The 21642-nt window shown below is 61.6% G+C and overlaps 1 protein-coding gene across 5 annotated transcripts in view; it reads right to left on the bottom strand.

Moving 5' to 3' along the window:
* LOC140430308 (Fanconi anemia core complex-associated protein 24-like) overlaps positions 1-21642 on the bottom strand; it is a 400826-nt gene that overhangs the window by 288607 nt on the left and 90577 nt on the right. Inside the window, exon 1 of one of the 5 annotated variants that reach the window (XM_072517742.1) lies at positions 814-926. The exons of 3 other annotated variants lie outside the window; for them this stretch is intronic. The gene's annotated coding sequence lies outside the window, so the exon portion shown is untranslated. Of the gene's footprint in view, positions 1-813; positions 927-21642 lie in introns of those variants that run through there. One more of the 5 variants, XM_072517743.1, reaches the window with a different exon arrangement.

Genomic DNA, 21642 nt, shown 5'->3' with positions numbered 1-21642 from the left:
GACAGAGGGAGAGGGAGAGACAGAGACAGAGACAGTGGGAGAGACAGACAGAGAGAGTGAGACAGAGAGAGTGAGACAGAGAGAGTGAGACAGAGAGAGTGAGACAGAGAGAGAGAGAGAGTCAGAGAGAGAGAGTAGGGGAGAGAGAGACAGAGACAGAGGGAGAGACAGAGAAACAGAGAGAGACAGGCAGAGAGAGAGACAGAGATAGAGACAGGGGGAGACAGAGACAGAGACAGAGAGAGGCAGAGAGAGAGAGAGACAGAGGGAGGGAGAGACAGAGACAGACAGACAGAGAGAGTGAGACAGAGAGAGAGAGACAGACAGAGACAGAGGGAGAGTAGGAGAGAGAGAGTCAGAGAGAGACAGAGACAGAGAGAAACAGAGAGAGAGACAGGGAGAGAGAGAGAGAGACAGACAGACAGAGATAGAGACAGGGGGAGAGACAGCCAGAGACAGAGAGAGACAGAGAGAAACAGACAGAGATAGAGACAGGGGGAGAGACAGACAGAGAGACACACAGAGAGAGAGAGAGAGAGATTGACAGACAGAGAGGGAGAGACAGAGGGAGAGACAGTGGGGGAGACAGAGGGGGAGACAGAGGGAGACAGTGAGACAGAGAGAGTGAGACAGAGAGAGAGAGACAGAGGGAGAGTAGGAGAGAGAGAGAGAGAGAGGTGGAGCCAAAGGCTGAAAGACAGAAACTCACAGACTGAATAACAAACAGGATAACACATCCACGTGGCAAACTACACAATGAACTCAACCTCTGACATGTAAAACAATAACTGTGCCTCGGTGGGCATTCTGTACCTGCAGTTTGTGTGTGTCCAGCTCGTCCCCAGCCTCTCAGCAGCTGAATAAGAGTCGGAGCAGAGAGGTGAATACGTCAGCCTCGGGGGGGGGGGGAGGAGGAATCTGGCAAAATTACCAGGCTGGGGGAGGGAAGGTGCCTGATCTCTCCTATCACAGAGCTGGTATGGTGAGTGGATTGTTTCTGCACTTTGTATCTCCAAGGGAAGGATTCTGAAAAGTTTCAAACCTCTTCCAAGCCCTGTGCAGAGTGACCTGTGCACGAGTAGTAAAGGTAATCACAGGGCAGGGAGGATGCAGCAAGGAGTTAGTGCGACAACAGAAAGAAGTCTTACATCACCAAGTTAAAGTCCAACAGGTTTGTTTGGAATCACTAGCTTTCGGAGCTGAGGAAGGAGCAGCGCTCCGAAAGCTAGTGACATCGAAACAAACCTGTTGGACTTTAACCTGTTGTTGTAAGACTTCGTACTGTGCTCACCCCAGTCCAATACCGGCATCTCCACATCAATAGACTCAGGTCACAGATATAGGTTGAGAGGCGGTAGATTTAAAACTGAGATGAGGAGGAACTACTTCTCGCAGAGGGTGGTGAGTTTGTGGAACTCGCTGCCTAATAGTGCGGTGGAATCGAATCATTAAAGGGTTTCAAGAAGGATAGATATATTTCTGATTTAAAATAATGGGTGAAAGGGATATGGGGAACAGGGGGAGGGGGGGAGTCGGTGGATTTGAGGCCAGGAAGAGATCAGCTATGATCTGATTGAATGGCGGAGCGGGCTCGAAGGGCTGACGTGTCCACTTCTCTTCCTAATTGTGTTCCGATGTTAGATTATAGTTGTGTTTTTCTGAGAAAAGCTCCCTTTGTGCAGATTCTCACAGAAATTACACTGAAGTTGTCTTTGTCCATAAAGGTTTTCAAATCGACTCCACCCTTTTAATACCATCCCCACAGCGAGTTTGCAGTGTGTACAAAACCTATAATACACAAATCAACAGCTCAACGCTCCCACTTCAATAAGCGTCTATTACCTTCAGTACTGAGGAAGATAATTATCAGTGTTGGGGGAACACCACAATTTGAAGGCTCACACCGACTTGGAATTATCACCACCTTCACCTGTCGGAAGATCAAAGCTGGAATTCACTCCTTACAGCACTGCCTGTACCTCCATCCCACAGACACCTCCATCCCAGAGACACCTCCGTCCCGCAGACACCTCCGTCCCAGAGACACCTCCGTCCCACAGATACCTCCGTCCCACAGACACCTCCGTCCCACAGACACCTCCGTCCCAGAGACACCTCCGTCCCAGAGACACCTCCGTCCCAGAGACACCTCCGTCCCACAGACACCTCCGTCCCACAGACACCTCCGTCCCAGAAACACCTCCGTCCCAGAGACACCTCCGTCCCAGAGACACCTCCGTCCCACAGACACCTCCGTCCCACAGACACCTCCGTCCCAGAGACACCTCCATCCCAGAGACACCTCCGTCCCGCAGACACCTCCATCCCAGAGACACCTCCGTCCCACAGATACCTCCGTCCCACAGACACCTCCGTCCCACAGACACCTCCATCCCACAGACACCTCCGTCCCAGAGACATCTCCATCCCAGAGACACCTCCGTCCCAGAGACACCTCCGTCCCACAGACATCTCCATCCCACAGACACCTCCATCCCAGAGACACCTCCGTCCCAGAGACACCTCCGTCCCGCAGACACCTCCATCCCAGAGACACCTCCGTCCCACAGATACCTCCGTCCCACAGACACCTCCGTCCCACAGACACCTCCGTCCCAGAGACACCTCCATCCCAGAGACACCTCCAGCCCACAGACATCTTCACCACACAGGCACCTCCGTCCCAGAGACACCGCCGTCCCAGAGACACCACCGTCCCAGAGACACCTCTGTCCCAGAGACACCTCCGTCCCACAGACACCTCCGTCCCACAGACACCTCCGTCCCACAGACACCTCCGTCCCAGAAACACCTCCGTCCCAGAGACACCCCGTCCCAGAAACACCTCCGTCCCAGAGACACCTCCGTCACACAGACACCTCCGTCACACAGACACCTCCGTCCCAGAAACACCTCCGTCCCAGGGCACCTCCGTCCCAGACACACCTCCGTCCCAGAGACACCCCGTCCCAGAGACACCTCCGTCCCACAGACACCTCCGTCCCAGAGACACCTCCGTCCCACAGACACCTCCGTCCCAGAGACACCTCCGTCCCAGAGACACCTCCGTCCCGCAGACACCTCCGTCCCAGAGACACCTCCATCCCAGAGACACCTCCAGCCCACAGACATCTTCACCACACAGGCACCTCCGTCCCACAGACACCTCCGTCCCACAGACACCTCCGTCCCACAGACACCTCCGTCCCAGAAACACCTCCGTCCCAGAGACACCCCGTCCCAGAAACACCTCCGTCCCAGAGACACTCCGTCCCAGAGACACTCCGTCCCACAGACATCTCCGTCCCAGCGACTTCTCCGTTCCAGAGACACCTCCGTCCCAGAGACACCTCCGTCCCAGAGACACCCCGTCCCAGAGACACCTCCGTCACACAGACACCTCCGTCACACAGACACCTCTGTCCCAGACACACCTCCGTCCCAGAGACACCTCTGTACCAGAGACACCTCCGTCACACAGACACCTCTGTACCAGAGACACCTCCGTCACACAGGCAGCTCCGTCCCAGAGACACCTCCGTCCCGCAGACACCTCCGTCACACAGACACCTCCGTCCCACAGACACCTCTGTCCCAGACACACCTCCGTCACACAGACACCTCCGTCACACAGACACCTCCGTCCCAGAGACACCTCCGTCACACAGGCACCTCCGTCCCAGAGACACCTCCGTCCCAGAGACACCTCCGTCACACAGGCACCTCCGTCCCAGAGACACCTCCGTCACACAGGCACCTCCGTCCCAGAGACACCTCAGTCCCGCAGACACCTCCGTCACACAGACACCTCCGTCCCAGAGACACCTCCGTCCCAGAGACACCTCCGTCCCAGAGACACCTCAGTCCCGCAGACACCTCCGTCCCACAGACACCTCCGTCCCAGAGACACCTCCAGCCCACAGACATCTTCACCACACAGGCACCTCCGTCCCAGAGACACCTCCGTCCCAGAGACATCTCCGTCCCAGAGACACCTCCATCCCAGAGACACCTCCATCCGACAGATACCTCCGTCCCACAGACACCTCCATCCCAGAGACATCTCCGTCCCGCAGACACCTCCGTCCCGCAGACACCTCCGTCCCAGAGACACCTCCGTCCCAGAGACACCTCCGTCCCGCAGACACCTCCGTCCCACAGACACCTCCGTCCCGCAGGCACCTCCGTCCCGCAGACACCTCCGTCCCGCAGACACCTCCGTCCAACAGACACCTCCGTCCCAGAGACACCTCCGTCCCAGAGACACCTCCGTCCCGCAGACACCTCCGTCCCACAGACACCTCCGTCCCGCAGGCACCTCCGTCCCGCAGGCACCTCCGTCCCGCAGACACCTCCGTCCCACAGACACCTCCGTCCCAGGGCACCTCCGTCCCAGAGACACCTCCGTCCCGCAGACACCTCCGTCCAACAGACACCTCCGTCCCAGAGACACCTCAGTCCCGCAGACACCTCCGTCCCACAGACACCTCCGTCCCAGAGACACCTCAGTCCCGCAGTCACCTCCGTCACACAGACACCTCCGTCCCGCAGACACCTCCGTCCCAGAGACACCCCGTCCCACAGACACCTCCGTCCCAGAGACACCCCATCCCAGAGACACCTCCGTCCCAGAGACACCACCGTCCCAGAGACACCTCCGTCCCAGAGACACCTCCGTCCCAGAGACACCTCCGTCCCACAGACACCTCCGTCCCAGAGACACCTCCGTCCCAGAGACACCTCCGTCCCAGAGACACCTCCATCCCAGAGACACCTCCATCCGACAGATACCTCCGTCCCACAGACACCTCCATCCCAGAGACACCTCCGTCCCGCAAACACCTCCGTCCCACAGACACCTCCGTCACACAGACACCTCCATCCGACAGACACCTCCGTCACACAGACACCTCCGTCACACAGACACCTCCGTCCCACAGACACCTCCGTCCCACAGACACCTCCGTCCCAGAGACACCTCCATCCCAGAGACACCTCCAGCCCACAGACATCTTCACCACACAGGCACCTCCGTCCCAGAGACACCGCCGTCCCAGAGACACCACCGTCCCAGAGACACCTCTGTCCCAGAGACACCTCCGTCCCACAGACACCTCCGTCCCACAGACACCTCCGTCCCACAGACACCTCCGTCCCAGAAACACCTCCGTCCCAGAGACACCCCGTCCCAGAAACACCTCCGTCCCAGAGACACCTCCGTCACACAGACACCTCCGTCACACAGACACCTCCGTCCCAGAAACACCTCCGTCCCAGGGCACCTCCGTCCCAGACACACCTCCGTCCCAGAGACACCCCGTCCCAGAGACACCTCCGTCCCACAGACACCTCCGTCCCAGAGACACCTCCGTCCCACAGACACCTCCGTCCCAGAGACACCTCCGTCCCAGAGACACCTCCGTCCCGCAGACACCTCCGTCCCAGAGACACCTCCATCCCAGAGACACCTCCAGCCCACAGACATCTTCACCACACAGGCACCTCCGTCCCACAGACACCTCCGTCCCACAGACACCTCCGTCCCACAGACACCTCCGTCCCAGAAACACCTCCGTCCCAGAGACACCCCGTCCCAGAAACACCTCCGTCCCACAGACACCTCCGTCCCAGAAACACCTCCGTCCCAGAGACACCTCCGTCCCAGAGACACCCCGTCCCAGAGACACCTCCGTCCCACAGACACCTCCGTCCCACAGACACCTCCGTCACACAGACACCTCCGTCACACAGACACCTCCGTCCCAGAGACACCCCGTCCCAGAAACACCTCCGTCCCAGAGACACTCCGTCCCAGAGACACTCCGTCCCACAGACATCTCCGTCCCAGCGACTTCTCCGTTCCAGAGACACCTCCGTCCCAGAGACACCTCCGTCCCAGAGACACCCCGTCCCAGAGACACCTCCGTCACACAGACACCTCCGTCACACAGACACCTCTGTCCCAGACACACCTCCGTCCCAGAGACACCTCTGTACCAGAGACACCTCCGTCACACAGACACCTCTGTACCAGAGACACCTCCGTCACACAGGCACCTCCGTCCCAGAGACACCTCCGTCCCGCAGACACCTCCGTCACACAGACACCTCCGTCCCACAGACACCTCTGTCCCAGACACACCTCCGTCACACAGACACCTCCGTCACACAGACACCTCCGTCCCAGAGACACCTCCGTCACACAGGCACCTCCGTCCCAGAGACACCTCCGTCCCAGAGACACCTCCGTCACACAGGCACCTCCGTCCCAGAGACACCTCCGTCACACAGGCACCTCCGTCCCAGAGACACCTCAGTCCCGCAGACACCTCCGTCACACAGACACCTCCGTCACACAGACACCTCCGTCCCAGAGACACCTCCGTCCCAGAGACACCTCCGTCCCAGAGACACCTCAGTCCCGCAGACACCTCCGTCCCACAGACACCTCCGTCCCAGAGACACCTCCAGCCCACAGACATCTTCACCACACAGGCACCTCCGTCCCAGAGACACCTCCGTCCCAGAGACACCTCCGTCCCAGAGACACCTCCATCCCAGAGACACCTCCATCCGACAGATACCTCCGTCCCACAGACACCTCCATCCCAGAGACATCTCCGTCCCGCAGACACCTCCGTCCCGCAGACACCTCCGTCCCAGAGACACCTCCGTCCCAGAGACACCTCCGTCCCGCAGACACCTCCGTCCCACAGACACCTCCGTCCCGCAGGCACCTCCGTCCCGCAGACACCTCCGTCCCGCAGACACCTCCGTCCAACAGACACCTCCGTCCCAGAGACACCTCCGTCCCAGAGACACCTCCGTCCCGCAGACACCTCCGTCCCACAGACACCTCCGTCCCGCAGGCACCTCCGTCCCGCAGACACCTCCGTCCCACAGACACCTCCGTCCCAGGGCACCTCCGTCCCAGAGACACCTCCGTCCCGCAGACACCTCCGTCCAACAGACACCTCCGTCCCAGAGACACCTCAGTCCCAGAGACACCTCAGTCCCGCAGACACCTCCGTCCCACAGACACCTCCGTCACACAGACACCTCCGTCCCGCAGACACCTCCGTCCCAGAGACACCCCGTCCCACAGACACCTCCGTCCCAGAGACACCCCATCCCAGAGACACCTCCGTCCCAGAGACACCACCGTCCCAGAGACACCTCCGTCCCAGAGACACCTCCGTCCCAGAGACACCTCCGTCCCAGAGACACCTCCGTCCCACAGACACCTCCGTCCCAGAGACACCTCCGTCCCAGAGACACCTCCGTCCCAGAGACACCTCCATCCCAGAGACACCTCCATCCGACAGATACCTCCGTCCCACAGACACCTCCATCCCAGAGACACCTCCGTCCCGCAGACACCTCCGTCCCACAGACACCTCCGTCACACAGACACCTCCATCCGACAGACACCTCCGTCACACAGACACCTCCGTCACACAGACACCTCCGTCCCACAGACACCTCCATCCGACAGACACCTCCGTCACACAGACATCTCCGTCACACAGACACCTCCATCCGACAGACACCTCCGTCACACAGACACCTCCGTCACACAGACACCTCCGTCCCACAGACACCTCCGTCCCACAGACACCTCCGTCACACAGACACCTCCGTCACACAGGCACCTCCGTCCCAGGGACACCTCCGTCCCGCAGACACCTCCGTCACACAGACACCTCCGTCACACAGGCACCTCAGTCCCGCAGACACCTCCGTCACACAGACACCTCCGTCACACAGACACCTCTGTCCCAGACACACCTCCGTCCCAGAGACACCTCCGTCCCAGAGACACCTGCGTCACACAGACACCTCCATCCCACAGACACCTCCGTCCCGCAGACACCTCCGTCACACAGACACCTCCGTCACACAGACACCTCCGTCCCAGAGACACCTCCGTCCCAGAGACACCTCCGTCCCAGAGACACCTCAGTCCCGCAGACACCTCCGTCACACAGACACCTCCGTCCCACAGACACCTCCGTCCCAGAGACACCTCCAGCCCACAGACATCTTCACCACACAGGCACCTCCATCCCAGAGACACCTCCGTCCCACAGACACCTCCGTCCCGCAGACACCTCCGTCCCGCAGACTCCTCCGTCCCGCAGACACCTCCGTCCCAGAGACACCTCCGTCCCAGAGACACCTCCGTCCCGCAGTCACCTCCGTCACACAGACACCTCCGTCCCAGAGACACCCCGTCCCAGAAACACCTCCGTCCCAGAGACACTCCGTCCCAGAGACACCTCCGTCCCGCAGACACCTCCGTCCCGCAGTCACCTCCGTCCCAGAGACACCTCCGTCCCGCAGACACCTCCGTCCCACAGACACCTCCGTCCCAGAGACACCTCCGTCCCACAGACACCTCCGTCCCAGAGACACCTCCGTCCCGCAGACACCTCCGTCCAACAGACACCTCCGTCCCGCAGACACCTCCGTCCCACAGACACCTCCATCCCAGAGACATCTCCGTCCCGCAGACACCTCCGTCCAACAGACACCTCCGTCCCGCAGACACCTCCGTCCCAGAGACACCTCCGTCCCGCAGACACCTCCGTCCCGCAGACACCTCCGTCCCGCAGACACCTCCGTCCCACAGACACCTCCGTCCAACAGACACCTCCGTCCCGCAGACACCTCCGTCACACAGACACCTCCGTCCCAGAGACACCTCCGTTCCAGAGACACCTCCGTCCCGCAGACACCTCCGTCCCGCAGACACCTCCATCCCAGAGACACCTCCGTCCCAGAGACACCTCCGTCCCGCAGACACCTCCGTCCCAGAGACACCTCCGTCCCACAGACACCTCCGTCCCACAGACACCTCCATCCCAGAGACACCTCCGTCCCAGAGACACCTCCGTCCCGCAGACACCTCCGTCCCAGAGACACCTCCGTCCCACAGACACCTCAGTCCCGCAGACACCTCCGTCCCACAGACACCTCAGTCCCGCAGACACCTCCGTCCCAGAGACACCTCCGTCACACAGGCACCTCCGTCCCGCAGACACCTCCATCCCAGGGCACCTCCGTCCCGCAGACACCTCCGTCCCAGAGACACCTCCGTCCCAGAGACACCTCCGTCCCGCAGACACCTCCGTCCCGCAGACACCTCCGTCCCACAGACACCTCCGTCACACAGACACCTCCGTCCCAGAGACACCTCCGTCCCAGAGACACCTCCGTCCCGCAGACACCTCCGTCCCGCAGACACCTCCGTCCCGCAGACACCTCCGTCCCAGAGACACCTCCGTCCCGCAGACACCTCCGTCCCGCAGACACCTCCGTCCCGCAGACACCTCCGTCCCGCAGACACCTCCGTCCCACAGACACCTCCGTCACACAGACACCTCCGTCCCAGAGACACCTCCGTCCCAGAGACACCTCCGTCCCGCAGACACCTCCGTCCCGCAGACACCTCCGTCCCGCAGACACCTCCGTCACACAGACACCTCCGTCCCGCAGACACCTCCGTCCCGCAGTCACCTCCGTCCCAGGGCACCTCCGTCCCGCAGACACCTCCGTCCCGCAGACACCTCCGTCCCGCAGTCACCTCCGTCCCGCAGACACCTCAGTCCCGCAGACACCTCCGTCCCGCAGACACCTCCATCCCAGGGCACCTCCGTCCCGCAGACACCTCCGTCCCGCAGACACCTCCGTCCCGCAGTCACCTCCGTCCCAGGGCACCTCCGTCCCAGAGACACCTCCGTCCCGCAGACACCTCCGTCCAACAGACACCTCCGTCCCGCAGACACCTCCGTCCAACAGACACCTCCGTCCCACAGACACCTCCGTCCCAGGGCACCTCCGTCCCAGAGACACCTCCGTCCCGCAGACACCTCCGTCCAACAGACACCTCCGTCCCAGAGACACCTCAGTCCCGCAGACACCTCCGTCACACAGACACCTCCGTCCCACAGACACCTCCGTCCCAGAGACACCCCATCCCAGAGACACCTCCGTCCCGCAGACACCTCCGTCCCGCAGACACCTCCGTCCCGCAGTCACCTCCGTCCCAGGGCACCTCCGTCCCAGAGACACCTCCGTCCCGCAGACACCTCCGTCCAACAGACACCTCCGTCCCGCAGACACCTCCGTCCAACAGACACCTCCGTCCCACAGACACCTCCGTCCCAGGGCACCTCCGTCCCAGAGACACCTCCGTCCCGCAGACACCTCCGTCCAACAGACACCTCCGTCCCAGAGACACCTCAGTCCCGCAGACACCTCCGTCCCACAGACACCTCCGTCCCGCAGACACCTCCGTCCCACAGACACCCCGTCCCACAGACACCTCCGTCCCAGAGACACCTCAGTCCCGCAGACACCTCCGTCCCACAGACACCTCCGTCCCAGAGACACCTCAGTCCCGCAGTCACCTCCGTCACACAGACACCTCCGTCCCACAGACACCTCCGTCCCAGAGACACCCCATCCCAGAGACACCTCCGTCCCAGAGACACCTCCGTCCCAGAGACACCTCCGTCCCACAGACACCTCCGTCCCAGAGACACCTCCGTCCCAGAGACACCTCCGTCCCAGAGACACCACCGTCCCAGAGACACCTCCGTCCCGCAGACACCTCCGTCACACAGGCACCTCCGTCACACAGGCGCCTCCGTCCCAGAGACACCTCCGTCACACAGACACCTCCGTCACACAGACACCTCCGTCCCGCAGACACCTCCATCCGACAGATACCTCCGTCCCGCAGACACCTCCGTCACACAGACACCTCCGTCCCGCAGACACCTCCGTCCCAGAGACACCTCCGTCCCAGAGACACCTCCATCCGACAGATACCTCCGTCCCGCAGACACCTCCGTCCCGCAGACACCTCCGTCCCAGAGACACCTCCATCCCAGAGACACCTCCATCCGACAGATACCTCCGTCCCGCAGACACCTCCGTCCCGCAGACACCTCCGTCCCAGAGACACCTCCGTCCCAGAGACACCTCCGTCCCAGAGACACCTCCATCCGACAGATACCTCCGTCCCGCAGACACCTCCGTCCCACAGGCACCTCCGTCCCGCAGACACCTCCGTCACACAGACACCTCCGTCCCAGAGACACCTCCGTCCCACAGACACCTCCGTCCCAGAGACACCTCCGTCCCAGAGACACCTCCGTCCCAGAGACACCTCCGTCCCAGAGACACCTCCGTCCCGCAGACACCTCCGTCACACAGACACCTCCGTCACACAGGCACCACCGTCCCGCAGACACCTCCGTCACACAGACACCTCCGTCACACAGGCACCACCGTCCCGCAGACACCTCCGTCACACAGGCACCTCCGTCACACAGGCACCTCCGTCCCAGAGACACCTCCGTCACACAGACACCTCCGTCACACAGACACCTCCGTCACACAGACACCTCCGTCACACAGACACCTCCGTCCCGCAGACACCTCCGTCACACAGACACCTCCGTCCCGCAGACACCTCCGTCCCAGAGACACCTCCGTCCCAGAGACACCTCCATCCGACAGATACCTCCGTCCCGCAGACACCTCCGTCCCGCAGACACCTCCGTCCCAGAGACACCTCCGTCCCAGAGACACCTCCATCCGACAGATACCTCCGTCCCGCAGACACCTCCGTCCCGCAGACACCTCCGTCCCAGAGACACCTCCGTCCCAGAGACACCTCCGTCCCAGAGACACCTCCGTCCCACAGACACCTCCGTCCCAGAGACACCTCCATCCCAGAGACACCTCCATCCGACAGATACCTCCGTCCCGCAGACACCTCCGTCCCGCAGACACCTCCGTCCCAGAGACACCTCCATCCCAGAGACACCTCCATCCGACAGATACCTCCGTCCCGCAGACACCTCCGTCCCACAGGCACCTCCGTCCCACAGACACCTCCGTCACACAGACACCTCCGTCACACAGGCACCTCAGTCCCGCAGACACCTCCGTCCCAGAGACACCTCCGTCACACAGACACCTCCGTCACACCGACACCTCTGTCCCAGACACACCTCCGTCCCAGAGACACCTCCGTCCCAGAGACACCTGCGTCACACAGACACCTCCATCCCACAGACACCTCCGTCACACAGACACCTCCGTCACACAGACACCTCTGTCCCAGACACACCTCCGTCCCAGAGACACCTCCGTCCCAGAGACACCTGCGTCACACAGACACCTCCATCCCACAGACACCTCCGTCCCGCAGACACCTCCGTCACACAGGAACCTCCGTCCCAGAGACACCTCAGTCCCGCAGACACCTCCGTCACACAGACACCTCCGTCCCAGAGACACCTCCGTCCCAGAGACACCTCCGTCCCAGAGACACCTCCAGCCCAGAGACACCTCCAGCCCACAGACATCTTCACCACACAGGCACCTCCATCCCAGAGACACCTCCGTCCCAGAGACACCTCCGTCCCACAGACACCTCCGTCCCACAGACACCTCCGTCCCGCAGACACCTCCGTCCCGCAGACACCTCCGTCCCAGAGACACCTCCGTCCCAGAGACACCTCCGTCCCGCAGTCACCTCCGTCACACAGACACCTCCGTCCCAGAGACACCCCGTCCCAGAAACACCTCCGTCCCAGAGACACTCCGTCCCAGAGACACCTCCGTCCCGCAGACACCTCCGTCCCGCAGTCACCACCGTCCCATAGACACCTCCGTCCCAGAGACACCTCCGTCCCGCAGACACCTCCGTCCAACAGACACCTCCGTCCCGCAGACACCTCCGTCCCGCAGACACCTCCGTCCCAGAGACACCTCCGTCCCAGAGACACCTCCGTCCCACAGACACCTCCGTCCCACAGACACCTCAGTCCCGCAGACACCTCCGTCCCACAGACACCTCCGTCCCACAGACACCTCCGTCCCAGAGACACCTCCGTCCCGCAGACACCTCCGTCCAACAGACACCTCCGTCCCAGAGACACCTCCGTCCCACAGACACCTCCGTCCCACAGACACCTCCGTCCCAGAGACACCTCCGTCCCACAGACACCTCCGTCCCAGAGACACCTCCGTCCCACAGACACCTCCGTCCCAGAGACACCTCCGTCCCAGAGACACCTCCGTCCCACAGACACCTCCATCCCACAGACACCTCCGTCCCAGAGACACCTCCGTCCCAGAGACACCTCCATCCCAGAGACACCTCCATCCGACAGATACCTCCGTCCCACAGACACCTCCGTCCCACAGACACCTCCGTCCCACAGACACCTCCGTGCCACAGACACCTCCATCCCAGAGACACCTCCGTCCCGCAGACACCTCCGTCCCGCAGACACCTCCGTCCCAGAGACACCTCCGTCCCGCAGACACCTCCGTCACATAGACACCTCCGTCCCAGAGACACCTCCGTCCCAGAGACACCTCCGTCCCAGAGACACTCCGTCCCAGAGACACTCCGTCCCACAGACACCTCCGTCCCACAGACACCTCCGTCCCAGAGACACCTCCGTCCCAGAGACACCTCCGTCCCAGAGACACTCCGTCCCAGAGACACTCCGTCCCACAGACACCTCCGTCCCACAGACACCTCCGTCCCAGAGACACCTCCGTCCCAGAGACACCTCCGTCCCAGAGACACTCCGTCCCAGAGACACTCCGTCCCACAGACACCTCCGTCCCACAGACACCTCCGTCCCAGAGACACCTCCGTCCCAGAGACACCTCCGTCCCAGAGACACTCCGTCCCAGAGACACTCCGTCCCACAGACACCTCCGTCCCACAGACACCTCCGTCCCAGAGACACCTCCGTCCCAGAGACACCTCCGTCCCAGAGACACTCCGTCCCAGAGACACTCCGTCCCACAGACATCTCCGTCCCAGCGACTTCTCCGTTCCAGAGACACCTCCGTCCCAGAGACACCTCCGTCCCAGAGACACCTCCGTCCCAGAGACACCTCCGTCCCACACATACCTCCGTCCCAAAGTCTACAATGGGTCAGGAAGGTGCCTTCCAGCCACATTCTCAGGGGCAATAACTGGTCTTGCTGGTGACACACACCCTATGAATAAATTTAAAAAGCTTGGGTACTGTGCTCACTTCAGGGCACCAACGTTAAGATATGACTTTCGATAGGGTAAAGGAGATTCACGAGAATGGTTCCAGGGATGAGCGATTACAGTTATGCAGAATACTGGAGAAGCCATGCTTTGAGCTGAGACGGTTAAGCAGCGTAATTGCGAGACGTTGTGTGCAGTCTCGATGAGCACGCTGCAGGAAGTGCTCCGGCTTCAGCAGCCTGAGAGCCGGGTTTCAGAGTTTGAGCATCGGCTGGAGGCTCGGAGGCCGGGGACAGCACGTTTATAGACATGGTCACACTGCAGCTTCAGGAAATGCAGTCCAAGGGGGAATGGGGAATGAGTGACCACCAGTCAGAAGGCGGGGGAGGACAGGCAGGTAATGTTAAAATAGCAACAGTGCAGGAGATCATTCGGCCCATCGAGTCTGCACCGACTCTCTGAAAGAGTGCCACCGTGCGGCCCGGATCCCTGGTGCTGTGAGGCAGCAGTGCTAACCACTGTGAGTTTTAAACTTGGGAATTCGAAAGCGAGTGCGTGGGAAGTCGGTAGAGAGTGCGTGGGAAGTCGGTGGAGAGTGCGTGGGAAGTCGGTGGAGAGTGCGGGGAAGGCGGTGGAGAGTGCGTGGGAAGTCGGTGGAGAGTGCGTGGGAAGTCGGTGGAGAGTGCGGGGAAGTCGGTGGAGAGTGCGTGGGAAGTCGGTAGAGAGTGCATGGGAAGTCGGTGGAGAGTGCGGGGAAGTCGGTAGAGAGTGCGTGGGAAGTCGGTAGAGAGTGCGTGGGAAGTCGGTAGAGAGTGCGTGAGAAGTCAGTAGAGAGTGCGTGGGAAGTCGGTAGAGAGTGCGGGGAAGTCGCTGGAGAGTGCGTGGGAAGTCGGTAGAGAGTGCGTGGGAAGTCGGTGGAGAGTGCGGGGAAGTCGGTGGAGAGTGCGTGGGAAGTCGGTAGAGAGTGCGGGGAAGTCGGTAGAGAGTGCGTGGGAAGTCGGTGGAGAGTGCGGGGAAGTCGGTGGAGAGTGCGTGTGAAGTCGGTGGAGAGTGCGTGGGAAATCGGTGGAGAGTGCGTGGGAAGTCGGTAGAGAGTGCGGGGAAGTCGGTAGAGAGTGCGTGGGAAGTCGGTAGAGAGTGCGTGGGAAGTCGGTGGAGAGTGCGTGGGAAGTCGGTGGAGAGTGCGGGGAAGTCGGTAGAGAGTGCGTGGGAAGTCGGTGGAGAGTGCGTGGGAAGTCGGTGGAGAGTGCGTGGGAAGTCGGTAGAGAGTGCGTGGGAAGTCGGTAGAGAGTGCGTGGGAAGTCGGTAGAGAGTGCGGGGAAGTCGGTAGAGAGTGCGTGGGAAGTCGGTGGAGAGTGCGGGTAAGTCGGTGGAGAGTGCGTGTGAAGTCGGTGGAGAGTGCGTGGGAAATCGGTGGAGAGTGCGTGGGAAGTCGGTGGAGAGTGCGTGGGAAATCGGTGGAGAGTGCGTGGGAAGTCGGTGGAGAGTGCGTGGGAAGTCGGTAGAGAGTGCGTGGGAAGTCGGTGGAGAGTGCGGGGAAGTCGGTGGAGAGTGCGGGGAAGTCGGTGGAGAGTGCGTGGGAAGTCGGTAGAGAGTGCGTGGGAAGTCGGTGGAGAGTGCGTGGGAAGTCGGTAGAGAGTGCGTGGGAAGTCGGTGGAGAGTGCGTGGGAAGTCGGTGGAGAGTGCGTGTGAAGTCGGTGGAGAGTGCGTGGGAAATTGGTAGAGAATGCGTGGGAAGTCGGTGGAGAGTGCGTGGGAAGTCGGTGGAGAGTGCGTGGGAAGTCGGTGGAGAGTGCGTGGGAAGACGGTAGAGAGTGCGTGGGAAGTCGGTGGAGAGTGCGGGGAAGTCGGTAGAGAGTGCGTGGGAAGTCGGTGGAGAGTGCGGGGAAGTCGGTAGAGAGTGCGTGGGAAGTCGGTAGAGAGTGCGTGGGAAGTCGGTGGAGAGTGCGTGGGAAGACGGTGGAGAGTGCGTGGGAAGTCGCTGGAGAGTGCGTGGGAAGTCGGTGGAGAGTGCGTGGGAAGTCAGTAGAGAGTGTGTGGGAAGTCGGTGGAGAGTGCGGGGAAGTCGGTAGAGAGTGCGTGGGAAGTCGCTGGAGAGTGCGTGGGAAGTCGGTGGAGAGTGCGTGGGAAGTCGGTAGAGAGTGCGTGGGAAGTCGGTAGAGAGTGCGTGGGAAGTCGGTAGAGAGTGCGTGGGAAGTCGGTAGAGAGTGCGTGGGAAGTCGGTGGAGAGTGCGGGGAAGTCGGTGGAGAGTGCGTGGGAAGTCGGTGGAGAGTGCGTGGGAAGTCGGTGGAGAGTGCGTGGGAAGTCGGTAGAGAGTGCGTGGGAAGTCGGTGGAGAGTGCGTGGGAAGTCAGTAGAGAGTGTGTGGGAAGTCGGTGGAGAGTGCGGGGAAGTCGGTAGAGAGTGCGTGGGAAGTCGGTGGAGAGTGCGTGGGAAGTCGGTGGAGAGTGCGTGGGAAGACGGTGGAGAGTGCGTGGGAAGTCGCTGGAGAGTGCGTGGGAAGTCGGTGGAGAGTGCGTGGGAAGTCGGTGGAGAGTGCGGGGAAGTCGGTAGAGAGTGCGTGGGAAGTCGGTGGAGAGTGCGGGGAAGTCGGTAGAGAGTGCGTGGGAAGTCGGTAGAGAGTGCGTGGGAAGTCGGTGGAGAGTGCGTGGGAAGACGGTGGAGAGTGCGTGGGAAGTCGCTGGAGAGTGCGTGGGAAGTCGGTGGAGAGTGCGTGGGAAGTCAGTAGAGAGTGTGTGGGAAGTCGGTGGAGAGTGCGGGGAAGTCGGTAGAGAGTGCGTGGGAAGTCGCTGGAGAGTGCGTGGGAAGTCGGTGGAGAGTGCGTGGGAAGTCGGTAGAGAGTGCGTGGGAAGTCGGTAGAGAGTGCGTGGGAAGTCGGTAGAGAGTGCGTGGGAAGTCGGTAGAGAGTGCGTGGAAAGTCGGTGGAGAGTGCGGGGAAGTCGGTGGAGAGTGCGTGGGAAGTCGGTGGAGAGTGCGTGGGAAGTCGGTGGAGAGTGCGTGGGAAGTCGGTAGAGAGTGCGTGGGAAGTCGGTGGAGAGTGCGTGGGAAGTCGGTGGAGAGTGCGGGGAAGTCGGTGGAGAGTGCGTGGGAAGTCAGTAGAGAGTGCGTGGGAAGTCGGTAGAGAGTGCGGGGAAGTCGGTAGAGAGTGCGGGGAAGTCGGTGGAGAGTGCGTGGGAAGTCGGTGGAGAGTGCGTGGGAAGTCGGTGGAGAGTGCGTGTGAAGTCGGTGGAGAGTGCGTGGGAAGTCGGTGGAGAGTGCGTGGGAAGTCGGTAGAGAGTGCGTGGGAAGTCGGTGGAGAGTGCGTGGGAAGTCGGTGGAGAGTGCGTGGGAAGTCGGTAGAGAATGCGTGGGAAGTCGGTAGAGAGTGCGTGGGAAGTCGGTAGAGAGTGCGTGGGAAGTCGGTGGAGAGTGCGTGGGAAGTCAGTGGAGAGTGCGTGGGAAGTCGGTGGAGAGTGCGGGGAAGTCGGTAGAGAGTGCGTGGGAAGTCGGTAGAGAGTGCGTGGGAAGTCGGTAGAGAGTGCGTGGGAAGTCGGTAGAGAGTGCGTGGGAAGTCGGTGGAGAGTGCGTGGGAAGTCGGTGGAGAGTGCGTGGGAAGTCGGTAGAGAGTGCGTGGGAAGTCGGTAGAGAGTGCGGGGAAGTCGGTAGAGAGTGCGTGGGAAGTCGATGGAGAGTGCGGGGAAGTCGGTGGAGAGTGCGTGGAAGTCGGTGGAGAGTGCGGGGAAGTCGGTGGAGAGTGCGTGGGAAGTCGGTGGAGAGTGCGTGGGAAGTCGGTAGAGAGTGCGTGGGAAGTCGGTAGAGAGTGCGGGGAAGTCGGTAGAGAGTGCGTGGGAAGTCGGTGGAGAGTGCGGGGAAGTCGGTGGAGAGTGCGTGGAAGTCGGTGGAGAGTGCGGGGAAGTCGGTGGAGAGTGCGTGGGAAGTCGGTGGAGAGTGCGTGGGAAGTCGGTAGAGAGTGCGTGGGAAGTCGGTGGAGAGTGCGTGGGAAGTCGGTGGAGAGTGCGGGGAAGTCGGTAGAGAGTGCGGGGAAGTCGGTAGAGAGTGCGGGGAAGTCGGTGGAGAGTGCGGGGAAGTCGGCGGAGAGTGCGGGGAAGTCGGCGGAGAGTGCGTGGGAAGTCGGTAGAGAGTGCGGGGAAGTCGGTAGAGAGTGCGGGGAAGTCGGTGGAGAGTGCGTGGGAAGTCGGTGGAGAGTGCGTGGGAAGTCGGTGGAGAGTGCGTGTGAAGTCGGTGGAGAGTGCGTGGGAAGTCGGTGGAGAGTGCGTGGGAAGTCGGTAGAGAATGCGTGGGAAGTCGGTAGAGAGTGCGTGGGAAGTCGGTAGAGAGTGCGTGGGAAGTCGGTGGAGAGTGCGTGGGAAGTCAGTGGAGAGTGCGTGGGAAGTCGGTGGAGAGTGCGGGGAAGTCGGTAGAGAGTGCGTGGGAAGTCGGTAGAGAGTGCGTGGGAAGTCGGTAGAGAGTGCGTGGGAAGTCGGTAGAGAGTGCGTGGGAAGTCGGTGGAGAGTGCGTGGGAAGTCGGTGGAGAGTGCGTGGGAAGTCGGTAGAGAGTGCGTGGGAAGTCGCTGGAGAGTGCGTGGGAAGTCGGTGGAGAGTGCGTGGGAAGTCGGTAGAGAGTGCGTGGGAAGTCGGTAGAGAGTGCGTGGGAAGTCGGTAGAGAGAGCGTGGGAAGTCGGTAGAGAGTGCGTGGGAAGTCGGTGGAGAGTGCGGGGAAGTCGGTGGAGAGTGCGTGGGAAGTCGGTGGAGAGTGCGTGGGAAGTCGGTGGAGAGTGCGTGGGAAGTCGGTAGAGAGTGCGTGGGAAGTCGGTGGAGAGTGCGTGGGAAGTCAGTAGAGAGTGTGTGGGAAGTCGGTGGAGAGTGCGGGGAAGTCGGTGGAGAGTGCGTGGGAAGTCGGTGGAGAGTGCGTGGGAAGACGGTGGAGAGTGCGTGGGAAGTCGCTGGAGAGTGCGTGGGAAGTCGGTGGAGAGTGCGTGGGAAGTCGGTGGAGAGTGCGGGGAAGTCGGTAGAGAGTGCGTGGGAAGTCGGTGGAGAGTGCGTGGGAAGTCGGTGGAGAGTGCGTGGGAAGACGGTGGAGAGTGCGGGGAAGTCGCTGGAGAGTGCGTGGGAAGTCGGTGGAGAGTGCGTGGGAAGTCAGTAGAGAGTGTGTGGGAAGTCGGTGGAGAGTGCGGGGAAGTCGGTAGAGAGTGCGTGGGAAGTCGCTGGAGAGTGCGTGGGAAGTCGGTGGAGAGTGCGTGGGAAGTCGGTAGAGAGTGCGTGGGAAGTCGGTAGAGAGTGCGTGGGAAGTCGGTAGAGAGTGCGTGGGAAGTCGGTAGAGAGTGCGTGGAAAGTCGGTGGAGAGTGCGGGGAAGTCGGTGGAGAGTGCGTGGGAAGTCGGTGGAGAGTGCGTGGGAAGTCGGTGGAGAGTGCGTGGGAAGTCGGTAGAGAGTGCGTGGGAAGTCGGTGGAGAGTGCGTGGGAAGTCGGTGGAGAGTGCGGGGAAGTCGGTGGAGAGTGCGTGGGAAGTCAGTAGAGAGTGCGTGGGAAGTCGGTAGAGAGTGCGGGGAAGTCGGTAGAAAGTGCGGGGAAGTCGGTGGAGAGTGCGTGGGAAGTCGGTGGAGAGTGCGTGGGAAGTCGGTGGAGAGTGCGTGTGAAGTCGGTGGAGAGTGCGTGGGAAGTCGGTGGAGAGTGCGTGGGAAGTCGGTAGAGAGTGCGTGGGAAGTCGGTGGAGAGTGCGTGGGAAGTCGGTGGAGAGTGCGTGTGAAGTCGGTGGAGAGTGCGTGGGAAGTCGGTGGAGAGTGCGTGGGAAGTCGGTAGAGAATGCGTGGGAAGTCGGTAGAGAGTGCGTGGGAAGTCGGTAGAGAGTGCGTGGGAAGTCGGTGGAGAGTGCGTGGGAAGTCAGTGGAGAGTGCGTGGGAAGTCGGTGGAGAGTGCGGGGAAGTCGGTAGAGAGTGCGTGGGAAGTCGGTAGAGAGTGCGTGGGAAGTCGGTAGAGAGTGCGTGGGAAGTCGGTAGAGAGTGCGTGGGAAGTCGGTGGAGAGTGCGTGGGAAGTCGGTGGAGAGTGCGTGGGAAGTCGGTAGAGAGTGCGTGGGAAGTCGGTAGAGAGTGCGGGGAAGTCGGTAGAGAGTGCGTGGGAAGTCGGTGGAGAGTGCGGGGAAGTCGGTGGAGAGTGCGTGGAAGTCGGTGGAGAGTGCGGGGAAGTCGGTGGAGAGTGCGTGGGAAGTCGGTGGAGAGTGCGTGGGAAGTCGGTAGAGAGTGCGTGGGAAGTCGGTAGAGAGTGCGGGGAAGTCGGTAGAGAGTGCGTGGGAAGTCGGTGGAGAGTGCGGGGAAGTCGGTGGAGAGTGCGTGGAAGTCGGTGGAGAGTGCGGGGAAGTCGGTGGAGAGTGCGTGGGAAGTCGGTGGAGAGTGCGTGGGAAGTCGGTAGAGAGTGCGTGGGAAGTCGGTGGAGAGTGCGTGGGAAGTCGGTGGAGAGTGCGTGGGAAGTCGGTAGAGAGTGCGTGGGAAGTCGGTAGAGAGTGCGTGGAAAGTCGGTGGAGAGTGCGGGGAAGTCGGTGGAGAGTGCGTGGGAAGTCGGTGGAGAGTGCGTGGGAAGTCGGTGGAGAGTGCGTGGGAAGTCGGTAGAGAGTGCGTGGGAAGTCGGTGGAGAGTGCGTGGGAAGTCGGTGGAGAGTGCGGGGAAGTCGGTGGAGAGTGCGTGGGAAGTCAGTAGAGAGTGCGTGGGAAGTCGGTAGAGAGTGCGGGGAAGTCGGTAGAGAGTGCGGGGAAGTCGGTGGAGAGTGCGTGGGAAGTCGGTGGAGAGTGCGTGGGAAGTCGGTGGAGAGTGCGTGTGAAGTCGGTGGAGAGTGCGTGGGAAGTCGGTGGAGAGTGCGTGGGAAGTCGGTAGAGAGTGCGTGGGAAGTCGGTGGAGAGTGCGTGGGAAGTCGGTGGAGAGTGCGTGTGAAGTCGGTGGAGAGTGCGTGGGAAGTCGGTGGAGAGTGCGTGGGAAGTCGGTAGAGAATGCGTGGGAAGTCGGTAGAGAGTGCGTGGGAAGTCGGTAGAGAGTGCGTGGGAAGTCGGTGGAGAGTGCGTGGGAAGTCAGTGGAGAGTGCGTGGGAAGTCGGTGGAGAGTGCGGGGAAGTCGGTAGAGAGTGCGTGGGAAGTCGGTAGAGAGTGCGTGGGAAGTCGGTAGAGAGTGCGTGGGAAGTCGGTGGAGAGTGCGTGGGAAGTCGGTGGAGAGTGCGTGGGAAGTCGGTAGAGAGTGCGTGGGAAGTCGGTAGAGAGTGCGGGGAAGTCGGTAGAGAGTGCGTGGGAAGTCGGTGGAGAGTGCGGGGAAGTCGGTGGAGAGTGCGTGGAAGTCGGTGGAGAGTGCGGGGAAGTCGGTGGAGAGTGCGTGGGAAGTCGGTGGAGAGTGCGTGGGAAGTCGGTGGAGAGTGCGTGGGAAGTCGGTGGAGAGTGCGTGTGAAGTCGGTGGAGAGTGCGTGGGAAGTCGGTGGAGAGTGCGTGGGAAGTCGGTAGAGAATGCGTGGGAAGTCGGTAGAGAGTGCGTGGGAAGTCGGTAGAGAGTGCGTGGGAAGTCGGTGGAGAGTGCGTGGGAAGTCAGTGGAGAGTGCGTGGGAAGTCGGTGGAGAGTGCGGGGAAGTCGGTAGAGAGTGCGTGGGAAGTCGGT

Source organism: Scyliorhinus torazame, chromosome 10 (assembly GCF_047496885.1).
Source record: "Scyliorhinus torazame isolate Kashiwa2021f chromosome 10, sScyTor2.1, whole genome shotgun sequence".
Lineage (NCBI taxonomy): Eukaryota > Metazoa > Chordata > Chondrichthyes > Carcharhiniformes > Scyliorhinidae > Scyliorhinus > Scyliorhinus torazame.
The sequence above is the reverse complement of the archived record's forward strand: the minus strand, read 5'-3'. Positions and strand labels throughout refer to the sequence as shown.